The 12,325-nt window shown below is 43.8% G+C and overlaps 1 protein-coding gene across 2 annotated transcripts in view; it reads left to right on the top strand.

Moving 5' to 3' along the window:
• Positions 1–12,325, top strand: part of nfatc3a (nuclear factor of activated T cells 3a) — a 61,406-nt gene that overhangs the window by 45,046 nt on the left and 4,035 nt on the right. The gene's annotated exons all lie outside the window — the stretch shown is intronic.

The following is a 12,325-nucleotide window of genomic DNA, read 5'->3' on the forward strand; positions in this document are numbered from 1 at the left end:
TGTTAGTGAAAGTGCACACACTGAAGTAAGTCGTGTGTGAAGATTATGCCAAGAGGTTGGTCTCGGTGGTCATTAATCAACATGAAAACCCACTAAACATGTTTAAAGTCTGAACAAGTACATATAGCGTGTGATATTTTGGAGATCATATTTAGAGAAATAAAACCCCTGAAAAATATACTCTGCTTGGCAGGAAGGTAACGTTTGGGATTAACTCCTAAATCATCTGCTAAAAATAGAAACTAACATTCTGACTCTGTAGGACATCTAATTAAGCATTTCACTGAAGTGAATAATTTTTTTTTGAGATGTGGGGGGGAGGTTAAGACAAACGGGTCAGTCATTTAATTGTAATTTAAGGGAACATTCATATTTCTTTTTAACCTGAGAAGTAATGTAACGCAGTCACACGCCTAACCTTAATAAAATGTACTCATAAATAACGCCCCCTTTGTTTGAAACTCGGTTTAAAGCAAGAGCAGTAACAAAATCTGATTAACCACTCGAAGTGCTGTGCATGTCCCTTAACAGTCTGTTCAGTTATGCTGGCCCCACGCAGGAGCCCAGAGAGCCCCAAAAACTCTTGTTATTCAGCCATGTGGTGGCATCTGGGAGAGAAGCCATCCTTCTCTGCCCATTTCCTGGGCCCCAATGGGCCCCCTAGCACCCCAGTACCCCAATCGATGCCCGGTCACTCTTCTCAGCCCCCGCTTCGTGCTTGTTCTCCACAAATGTGTCCAGCTGCTCCCCTTTTAAAACAAGGAGCTCTCCCTCCAGGGAAAACTCAGGTGACCCTTCCCAGTAAGCAAAAAAATAATAATAATAAAAAACTATATTAAGAATTTACCTAAATCTGTTACCTTTCACAACAAAATAAAAAACAGATAAATAAATTAACATTTGAGTACACCTTCGATGATAGTAATCAATAAGACATTAAAAACAAACAACATATACATGACTACTATAGATTGTGTTGAACGCAATGCTGTGAACAGCTCCACCCACAGTCTGACTCAAATTGTATCGCCTAATCTTTCACAGATGTGAGTAGGAAGGCAAGAAAAAAACAACAACAAATAAAACCCACAATGCACGTTTGTAGAAGCGTTTATTTTTGTTGTGTCATTTCAGATAGAGATTAAAAGTTTGTGTCACAGAAAAGAGCAAAGGGAAGCCAGCCTGCTGGTGTTGTGTTGGAAAGTATCCATGTGCTGCATCTTCGGCCTTTCATGAACAGTTCTGTCTCAATCTAACCCGGTGGATTTCCTATATTTTCATGCTCACTCGTGCTGTTCGTGTCTCAGTATATAGTGAACTAAAGCCTCCACTACACTGTACCTCCAGTTACAGCAAGTTGTTATCTGGTAATTTTCAATGCTTGTTTTAGCCATGAGAAAGTACAAACCCACAGCTGAAAAAGCATGCTTTTTTTAATCAACCTATTTTTTCCTCATATGAAATTCCAGTGACCTTTGCTTAATCCTCTTTGGTTTCCGTTTTTTCCTGTCCTCATTACGTAGGGCTGAAAATTAGAATGCGGATCATCAGGCTGCACGTCAGCGTGTCTCATTAGATCCGTGGGCTCACTGGGCTGGGGACAGCAGTAGGATTGCTCTTTGAATCCAGGACTCTTAAGTTCAGGTTAGAGTTCTCCACTAAAACATGGGGGACGGCCACATCAGTGACTCTGACTTTTGGCAGCCCACATGCATGACCCCTTCCCTAATCCCTGAACAATAAAATCAATGTGTTTCTACTTCACTGCTTACTCCTTACTTTACCCCTTAAAGAGTAAACTTGCTTGTAACGACACACAAAAAGAAGTCCCATAAATAATTAATAGAGCAATTTATAATTTATATTGCTGCATTGTTATTTATATTTCCTTTTGTTGTTAGTTTGTATAATATGAAACGCATAGTGTGTTGGCCATACAGGGCACCTGGTGGCCAATCTCTGGGTCTCTGTGGGACTCTTGGCCAATGAGAATACAATGGGAAGCATCGGTGAGGGTGCCGGCTGCTGTATGCAGACATCTCTTGTCTCCTTGTGCTTGCCTGTTTCTAAGCAGTTTCCCTCTTACCACTAACTAGTTATTTAGTCTTTTGTCCCGGAGTTACATTTAGCTCCAGTAATTAAAAGTTATTGTCTGTGAACAGCAATGTTTGGTCTAAATAAAGTTGGGTTTTTTTGGTTACTTTGAATGGTCATGGTTGCCAGCACAATGGGAATGCATGTGAATATGTGGGTTTATGTTTATACTTTGTGTTTTGTATTTTCGGTTGTGTGAGTAAAGTTTTAGCTGGGAATAAATATAAAGCATGTTATAGTTCCTGTATCACTGTGTGATCTTCACACAGTCCTTCTCCTCCTGAGGAGACCAGTCAGGATGACAGGGCTCCCCAAATGCAGAGAGTTGTGGGTACAGTGACTGGGACCATACACTGTATTGGGCTTTGGCAAACGCACAGTGCTTTGGTTTTCTGCTGGTCAATGGATCAGTGTGCTTTTCAAGGACACTGGGGCTGAGATCGCTTGTACATTCACTCACGCATGACATCGTAGGGCACTGGCTTACTCACTGTACCATGTACTCCACACGAGGTATTGCCCTGTGTGGCCGCAGCAAAACCGTACATGCCAAGACTAATCGCACAGATGATCTCACGAGAATGAATGCGATTGTCACGGTGATAACTATAAAATTCTCATTGTGTCAACCCTTTGTGTTTAATTAATCACCTTACACTGGGTTCTGTTTACTCTGTTTGTGTAAGCAAAGCCCCCATATCTGCCATATGCCTATCTTTGTTTATGCTCCAGCAGGGACGCGCAGCTGCTGCACAGCACAGCCGACCGATCTGGGTTAATAATAGGCAGGGCCTGCTGCTATGGTGAAAGTTGACACTGTTCCACTTGCAGGTTGTGCACAGTCACAGACAAGGCTAAATATACCGCACTAGCTAATCTGGTGCAGTTACTGGGGCTCCCGACACCAGCACAGCTGCTACGGCCCTGCATGTACGTGGCGGCCCTGCCAGCTCTTATCAGTGGAAGCATACGCTGGGCTCCACACTTCACTGGCCCTTTGAGGGGGGGGGGAATGGTCCTGCCATTCCTAGGGGGCTGTCACCTGTGCCATTAGCCCACACACCACTCTCGTGCCCAGCCTCCCAGCCTGCTGGCCACCTGCAGCTCCTCTCCACACACCTCACGATGTTCAGATGGAAAACGAGGAAACTAGAACATGGTAACCTTGGTTTCCTTCTGCTCCAGACCAAGGCTGAGAAGCATATAGGTGCAGGTTCCTGGTGCTGGTGTTTTTCTGGTCTGGTTTTGTGACCTTGCTGGTTTTTGTGACTCTTAAAACAAGTCAACGGTGGAAGAAGTAAGAGACACATCTGCAGAACATTTGGGCCGACGCTGAAATCTGATCTGTCATTCATGGCCTTGGAAACGGAAGTTCCTAAGCAGAATTCCCTGATGCTTTCCAGTGCTGTCCCGGTTTATTACAGCACTTAATGAAGCATGTCAGATTAATAACATGAACTTGAAATTCATCTTAGGAAAAAAAGTCTGGGGCTGGAAAATAATAGCTTCAACCAAGTGCGGCTTGTTAAAATCAGGAGGGAGGGGGGTCGGAGGGAATCGCAAACATTTATCAGTCCTGGAAAATACCAGGGAAACTTGTATTGTATATTACATTTCCATACAGTTAAAATACTAGTGTGTGCGCTCAAGTGAGAGAGAGTGTGGCTGTGAGTGTAGAAAACCGTGCTCAGCTACACATGAGAGCAGAACTCTAATGGTGTCATGACTATCCTTCCTCTGTGGTTTTTTCAAGAACTGAAGCTAAGAAACGCACGCACAAGCACACATGCACACACAGAGGAGCCAGTGACCCACAGGAGAGTGTGGACTGTGGTTAGGTACTGATCTTTTGTGTTGAGTAACGATCAGGATGGTTCTAGTACGTGTTTGTGGGAACGAGATGGCAATAAAGATGCTCCGAGACCCTCCATTCCAGTGGTGTTGCTGCTCAGGGTGATGCAGTCCTGAGTTGAGATCTGGCTTCTCTGTCAGCGTTGGCGTTTGTTGCTCCTTCCCGGCTCAGCTAAGTCCTGTACCTTTTGGGCTGCTCAGGGTGGCCTCTCTCCTGGCCTCCAGGAACTTGTCCTGAGTTTCGGTTAAAAGTCCCAGTGTTTGTCTTGTTGTTTTCAGTCACGATCTGAAACATTCTGAAGAGCACTGATGCAATGAATTTTACACTAAATTCTAGTGGGCAAGAACTTTCCTATTTGTTCATATTTATGTATTTATTTAGAATATTGAGACTTTATTTTGCAGGATACTGGTGTGGTAGCTTACTTATTTCTAAGGGTTTGTAATTCTTGCACGTCATTTGCATCATTCATCACAAAACTGGAGATTGGTGAAATTATTCGGCCCCAGAGAGCCACATTATGTTCAGACTCCGCTTGTTGCTGACTGAGAAGTATTATACACCGCTTTCACAATGATTTATGCTCCTTTAAGAATAACAAGCAGGACATAAAGTTCAAGAACACAGCAGCTCAACTGTTTTCACGGCAATTAAACCAAAATACAAAGTTAATAAAGAAGGGGTTAACACTGACTGAAAGGAAAACTGTTAATGAGTCACTGCCCTGCTCTTGTGTCACAGTCCTTTGCCAAATTGAAAAAGATAAAAAACACCCGAAAAACTTAAACATAAGCTGCCATTTCTTGATGTTCATCTATTCTGGTCAGTTAGAGGTTTCCTGCTCTATTCAGGGGTGGATTAACCACACACGTGGCCTGTATCGAGAGGGGCTTCAGGGGCAGTTAATCAGTTACAGTTAATAAAGATGGAAAACTGAGCAGAGACGGAGACAGGGGTGGCAGGGGTATCCCCCCATACCCCCCAGCATTTATGCCCCTGCTCCACATTATGTGCGCATTGTAGGATTACAGTGTAACTTCTATGCACAGGAGCTTCATGTAACTGCCAAATAATGCTTAAGAGGGTGTAGTAACACAGTATATAACTCTGAAATGTACATTATTTTTCAGTTTTTGGTACCCTAAACTTTTTTTTTTTCCTTTACCTCTGGCAGTTTACTGCTTACCTTTGTACCATTTCAGGTTATTCACTGGACTTCTTAAATTACAATAAAAACAGGAGAAATAGGGGTGTTCTAAAACGTTTGACCACTAGTGTACAAATATATATGCATCTCAAATTGTAGCTGTTAACAGTGTATGTCAAGTAGAATATTCAAAACAAATACACGCCGTAAAAATAGCTCTCATTTAAATCTCAATTTGTTTTGTATTTGAGTTGGAAACGGCTCACCTGCCGAGCACAGCCAGGAATAGCGAAGGTAAGCAGAGCAGGTGAACCTCAGTGGCGTGCCATGGTGTACCTCTGTACTAGATTAGCATTTTATGTTTTGAAGCCCAGAGTGATCTCATCTAGAGAAACCTATTGTTGTTTTACTGTTTTCCTGGAACTATAAATTTCTCAATCTTTACTACAAGCTCTGTCCATGGCTGGGAACTGGAAGAGCTGGGGGGGTTTCTCCATTCTTTTTTTTTTTTTTTTTTTTTTTTTTTTTTAACTCTTCGATTTCAGAGATGTTTGAGTGGCTAGTGTTGGGGGCATGGAGCATCTGCAGGCTGTTGAAAAAGTTGTACTTTTCCACTGCCTGCGAGTTGCAGCTTCACGGTGTCTGCTCAGTTCTGCTGGCGTGAAGTATCTGGGCCCTCTGACAAATGTCCCCCGAGATGTGACACCTTGTATAAAGAGCCCCCAGACAGAACCGTCAGTGATGATGGAACGTGGCTTTCTGTGCTGTTGCCAGTACTTTGCCATGACACTTTCACGTCTTTGGCTGCGATGGAGCCGGGCGACAGTAAGGGATGAGTAATCAGAAGCTGTCTTTTCCTCTGTTTTCTATAAAGTGCCGATTTCCCCTTCAAAGCTGTAAGAGCTGACACATGCAGCAGCAGTGTGCCACAGATCGCGCTCTCTCTCGCATCATAATGGCATCAAACAGACCGAGGGAGCCCAAAGCCTTGGGAGAGTCAGTTGTGTAGAGCGCTTCACAGCTGTATGTAAATCGCTGGGTTTCATCAAACAAGTGTGGCCGCGAAGGGAGTAGAGTGGCTCCAGCTATCTCTGGTGTGTTTTCAAGTTTGTTTTCATCTCTCTCGGCTGTTTCTTTCGATGAGGAAATTAATTTTGAAGAACGCTGCCACACGTGGGCTCGGGATCTCCCCGCCCGGCTATTGCAGGGATCCCGTTCTCAAGAAATTACTTATTTAAAACCATGGGCTGAGTCGCACAGCAGCAGTGGTACAGATGAGTGTGCTGTGCAGCAAGGGTTAATCATAGTCTCCCCACACTTGTTTTTTAAATTATCTGTGAACTAGTAAAAAACGAAGAAGGGCTAGTTAAACATGACACTCAAAACTGCTGCCTGTTATTTCAATTACATTTCTTGATTTCAGTTTCCTGCATTGATATTTTGAGTATATTTTCTCAGAATGATCCTACGCCCTTCCACTTAACATCATCATGCAGTACATATAAAACTGGCTGAAGACAAAATGGTAGTATACAATTATTTTTTAATTGTTTTATAATATACAGCTGTATGCTTTAATTTACCTTCTTTAAAATTAAAGCTGTGAGATTTCTGGCTGCTTTCAGAAGCAAACCTCAGACTCATCTGTATGAGTTTATAAATGGGTTCATAAACATTTTTGTTCTCTTATTAGATGGATGTGAATTATTGTGGTATTGGTGAATGCAATTTATCTTTTTATTTTGCCCGAATGCGGCCGGGGCTGTGAAGGCGTGTATCTGTAGGCGTGCGATGTATTTGTTGTGTGAGTATTGTACCACATTAGCATGAAAACTGGCTTTAGAAATAACCCAAAAAACAATCTGAGGAAATCCAATTGTTATACCTGCACTTCTTGGTTTTTTTTGCTAACACTGTTGCTCTTAGGATGTTTTTCACAGTTTAACGTAAAATAACTGAATACAATACAACAGAACAGGGAGAACGAGGTTTCATTGAGTAACATTTAACTGCAAATAGGTGCTGTTAATTCACATAGAATGGCATCTATTGGCCTACTTCTGTGTTTTGTCTGTCAGGAGGGACAGTGTCTTCCAGTTGCCAATGTGCTGTATTTCTAATGAACAATGAACATTTCTTTTTCTTAGATCTGAAACCGTGTGACTGGTGAATATTAATATCTGTCGTGTGTTCAGAGTGTGTGTGCATGTGTGTCAGCTAACCTAAATGGGAATCTGCCTGCAGTAATTGTGCTTTGAACCTTCTGTTCACAATGAAGAGCAATCCAAAGTCACTGGCAGATGAGAGAGATTTCCTTGGAAATACATTTGCAGTTACAGGCCTGCAGCTCCCTTCATTGTGCTGCAAGGTGCGCTACCCACAAGCACAGTGGTCTTCGATGTGCATCTTGTGAAAGCTAGTGAACTGGAAGACAGGTTTTCTACTGAGCGGTAATTTTAACATTAGAATCATTGTGCCCAAAAATTTTAGAAGTGTGTGCGAGTCTTTTTATGTAAGTAAAATTCAGCATTAGCTTTCAGAGAATCAACACACAGGTGGATTAACTAAAACACCCTGTAGAGTGATTTGTAGTCTAGTTTCCAGTTGCGTGAAGAAAATGTATTTATTAAAAAAAAAAAAAAAAAACTGCTTAGCACAGCTGTTGTGGTAAAGTCTGTTCTGTACAAATGCAGTGGTTAATAAACTTGGAAAAATTGTAAAGCTGTTTAAGGTCACAGTGTCACACACTGCCTAAATAAGTTGGTAGATCTAAAGGAAGCCACCCACATGAACAGGATGATCTGATACACAGGCTGAGCAGCCACTCAGGGCACGCTCACGACAAGACCGAAAACACAAGAGGAACAGAGTGTTTTCAAGTGTTCTCAACCCTCCTGACTTCTCTTATTCAGAATTTGCCATCAAGCCATTCTCTGTTTGTCTATCTGTCGTATCTAATGTACCTGTTTATGTAATAGAGCTTCAGGTTGCCCTGATCATTACTGTTAAACGATGGCACTGAGAGTAGGAGTTGCTCTGCCGGCCTTTCCGCTGTGCTCCTTCCCAGTGTGCTGCAGGTAAAGCCGCTATATTAAAAGCACAGACACTGGTCACAATGTCTCTGGTTTGAATTGATTCTTAAACTGGTCCTGCAATGGAACATGTGACTCTTCAGCCATATGTTTTATTGTATACCCAAGGACAGAATTTCAAAACAACCAAATATGGTTTTGATTTAAAAAGTTTAATTTGTCTTTTTTTTTATGTCCTGGTCTTAATGAAAACATGATAAACATAATTTATTAATATATTTTTAAAGTTATTCAAGATTTCAATCAGAGGGGTACACGTTATTACACAGCTAATGTAATCGGCAGGGAAACCCAGCAATTGCTTTTATTGCAAGGACTGCGATTGATGAACGGACAGGGAAGAAAAGCCTGACCTGAGCCCCAGAAAGTTAGTCTGTGTGGCCGTAGTGAAGTACAGAAACAGTATGAGCCTAAACATCGCCCCCCCACCTCCTTAATTATGAAGTTTTGAGAAGAGGGGGGAAAAAAGCATGCAATACCAGAGACTTCCTGTTCTGCAATTTAAACCAATTGTAAGAACAATAAATATTCTATTAGTGCTGCTATTCAGTGCTCAAAAAATAAATAATTGAAGCACAAACCTTTGAATCCATTTGGCCTTAGTGGATGATAATGTGAATATTGTGTCAGTTGCCAGTAGTTTGCAATTCCTTTCCCACTTGGTGCTGGGACTGGTGCTGTAACTGGACTTAGGCTGGAGGCAGTAAAACTGAGGAAGGACCGGAGTCGTTTAGTGTGCTGCCCACAGAGCACAGCAGTCTGGACACAGGCTGTGGGGGGGGTTGATGTGCGGGGGAGCCTGAGGGCGTCAGTGTGTTAGTGGATCGCACGGTTTCTAAACCCAGAAAATGAGTGCAAGTCTCCCGTTTGGAGGGTGACATTGCTACACAACGCTTGTGAGAAGACTGAGGTGTTTCTGAAATAATGAGTAACAAATAACCAAATTCCACCACTGAAAATCCCCATCCAGTTACTCATCTGCGTGTGCGTGTGCGTGTGCGTGTGCAACGCTGACCTACTGTTTAGGGCAGAGAAACGTGAAGCAGATTCTCCTCAGCCCAATCTCCCTCCCCTGCGCTGCCCCATTCTGCCCCATGATGGCTTGCTTGTGCACCTCCATTATTCCAGCACACATCTTTTCCAGGCAGCAGATGGCAGACATATTTGAAGGCAAACGTTTTGGTAGAAAAAATATAATAAATTACAGGTAGATTTACATTTGAGAGAGATCTGTGTTCTTGTGGTGGTGGTGGTTGTTGTTGATGTTGATGATTGCCCATGGCCATGCTGTGTATGGCCTAAGCATTGCTGCAGGATGTCCTGCTTTGGTGCACCATGTTGTGGGCAGCAGTTTGTCAGCAGCAGCCCTGGTGCTGTATGAGAGCGTAGTGTGACCCAAGCCCAGGCGTACTTGTTGATTAAGCCGTTCAGGCCAACACAATGCCACGTCTCAAACAGGTGCTGTGTCTACCTGTTCTATAATTGACTCCCATCTGCAGGTGATCCGCTTCCAATCCCAATGCCGAATAATCCTGTCTTTATTTGGGCGATGAAGCTTTTTAATACTGTGCTATTTCTGGCGAGGCGAGTGCGAGTTGCTGTACGATGAGTGGTCTTAAATACACTGAAGCAGGCAGCTGTAGATGCATTGTGCATTTGTTGATGGACAAAAAAATAAAAATATTTCCGTAGTGTATTTTAACCACATCCATGCCCTCTTGAGTATCACCAATAGTATCTTAGTGCCACAGGCAGAGACATTGTGCTTTTATTGCATTTGATTGATGCTGTTGCCCAGTGAGTTTGTTGTGCCACAGAATTGCACAGCTTGGCTTTTGCGCTGTAGCACTAATTCAGAGGGAGCTATTGCGCCCTTGGAGGAATGCACTCGCTGGCAGGTACTGGAGCACCCAAGTAGGAACAAGCAGCCCCTCAGCCGATAATGGTAGCAGCTAAAAGTGACGGCGGGTTGTTGGCAGGGGCACTGCATGCGATTCATATCCATTCACTGAGAGCACTAATAAACCAGCATCGCACATGGCATCGGTCTGCTCACTGGTGTTGTGCTCAAAGGGCATTTTCTGTTACTAAAGTTTTTTTTCTAGAGTTTAGTTTTTTTTTGGGGGGGGGGCGGGGGGAGGTGATTTTCAAATCTGTCTTTAACTCAGTGTTGTGCTGTGTGTGAGAGGTTACTCAGTGCTGAAGGCAGTGAGTAATGTACCCCACTATTGTGCCCCACTCGGGCTGGGGTGGGGGGGATCACACAGTTTCTCATTGACAATCAGCCAAAAAAATTCCAGTTCAGTCATGTGCATTTTCAAATATGAGACACTTCTCGGCAACAGCACAGCAAAGAGAGTGGGTCTGTGCAGCTGTGCAGGTGGGTTGTCAGCCCAGCGGAGTAAAGCCACAGCTCAACAATATTCTCAGCCTCCTCCCTGTCAGTCCAGCATCTCAGTTCTGTGTCTGTACAACCTGCATGCTGAATTTCAAGGCCTTCAAAAGATAAATTTAGTTTTCAAAGCAATTTTTATTTTCTTCTTTTAGTTGATAGTTGGTTTTCTGTTGGTCCCATACAATATATGAAGTAGACACACACGTATGCATAAATATATAAGCTCTGGATACTTTTTCTGTTTTCCAGTATCTTGTGGATAGGGCCAGTTGCTAATTTCCAGTCTTGCTGTATGACTGGCGGTTTTGCCGGACCCCTGCTGTGCACCAGGAGCTCAGATTGCCCGCTGCGCCTATGACTTACCTACTGCACTACCTCTGCTATAATGTCCTCCTCACAGGCACATTCATACACGTACCTTTCATGCCAGTGTCTGTTTGAGAAGCGAAGGCCGTATTTTATTTGTTTAATATGGGGTTTCCATACAGGTACTGTAATTACGGGAGGAGGCATGCTGGCTCCAGGGGCAGGGCTGGATCCGACACAATGGAGCTCCTTTGTGGTGGTTTTCAGGAAAGCTTGTCAAAGAGTGAAACTACATCATCATCATCATAATCTGCTCTGTGCTGGAATTTGGGGAGGAAAGGAGCACATGTGTGACAGTGTGCGGGGCTCGGTGGGTGTGGCAGCTTGCCACGTTGCGATGGATGGACACTGGAAGTGTAGTGTAAAGTATGAGGGATATGGGTGCCCATACAGCCACAAACCAATTCTGTTTTAAAACAAATCGATAAAATACTGCGATGCACTAAAACCGGTCTTATGCAATATAGGCTGGCTGTGGTGTGCTACTCTGGTGCGGTTGTCCTCGGCTCAGTTTTTATTATTGTAACTGATTGTGTGTAAGGTACCATAGAGTGGCCTTAGCTTGATAATAAAAAGGATGGCTTACCTGCACTTATCAGTCCTTATCCAGTCCCTGTTGGCGGGGCGTAGTGAGGTCTGTGTGACCCCAGCCCTCGGTGTTCACGGCTGAGCAAGGTGACGGGCAGATCACTTTTGTGTAGAATTGATCGAGCATTTTGAACTGAACTCTGGAGCCTCTTATGTTGCCTTTGGCAGTGTGTAGCACTGTGCCTGGCATCCCCGCTTCACCAGCCATCGGCAGCTCCTTCATCTGAGCCGTGGGTCCCGAGAAAGCAGGCATTGAGCAGCCAGCAGTTGCCAAGGAGCTGTGCAAAGGCTGGGGCAGCACTGCCCTCTGCTGGGTGGACAGGGCACTACTGCAGGCACTGAGTGGAAGCTGCTTTACACCGAGTTTCTAAAAGGCAGGGGTGCAAATCCAAAAAGGGGCACTCCTGGCAATCGGTCAAGCGCGGGTGGGGAGGTGCTGACAATCGGCTGAGCGGGGGAAGTACACCACTACAGTCCACAAATGTGCTGCCACATTACTCTTTAACAGTGTCCTTGGTGCAGCTGTCAATTCTAGATCCAACAATGTTTTTTTTTTTTTTTTTTTTTATCCATCTGTATATGTGAAGATCAGTCAGATAGCAAACTTTGGCATCCTGGCTTCCAAACTGCTTCAAACTGCTATCTGGCAAACCTCCAAGCTTTGCTTATACATAAACAACACTGAAAGAAGACAAGAGGTCACAGCACATTGTCTCACTTTAATAGCACAAGGGCCATTGCTGACCTCAGTAGACCACAGATCGTGGAGGGGGAGGGTGCTGTTGTTGTAG

Source organism: Amia ocellicauda, chromosome 9 (genome assembly GCF_036373705.1).
Source record: "Amia ocellicauda isolate fAmiCal2 chromosome 9, fAmiCal2.hap1, whole genome shotgun sequence".
NCBI lineage: Eukaryota > Metazoa > Chordata > Actinopteri > Amiiformes > Amiidae > Amia > Amia ocellicauda.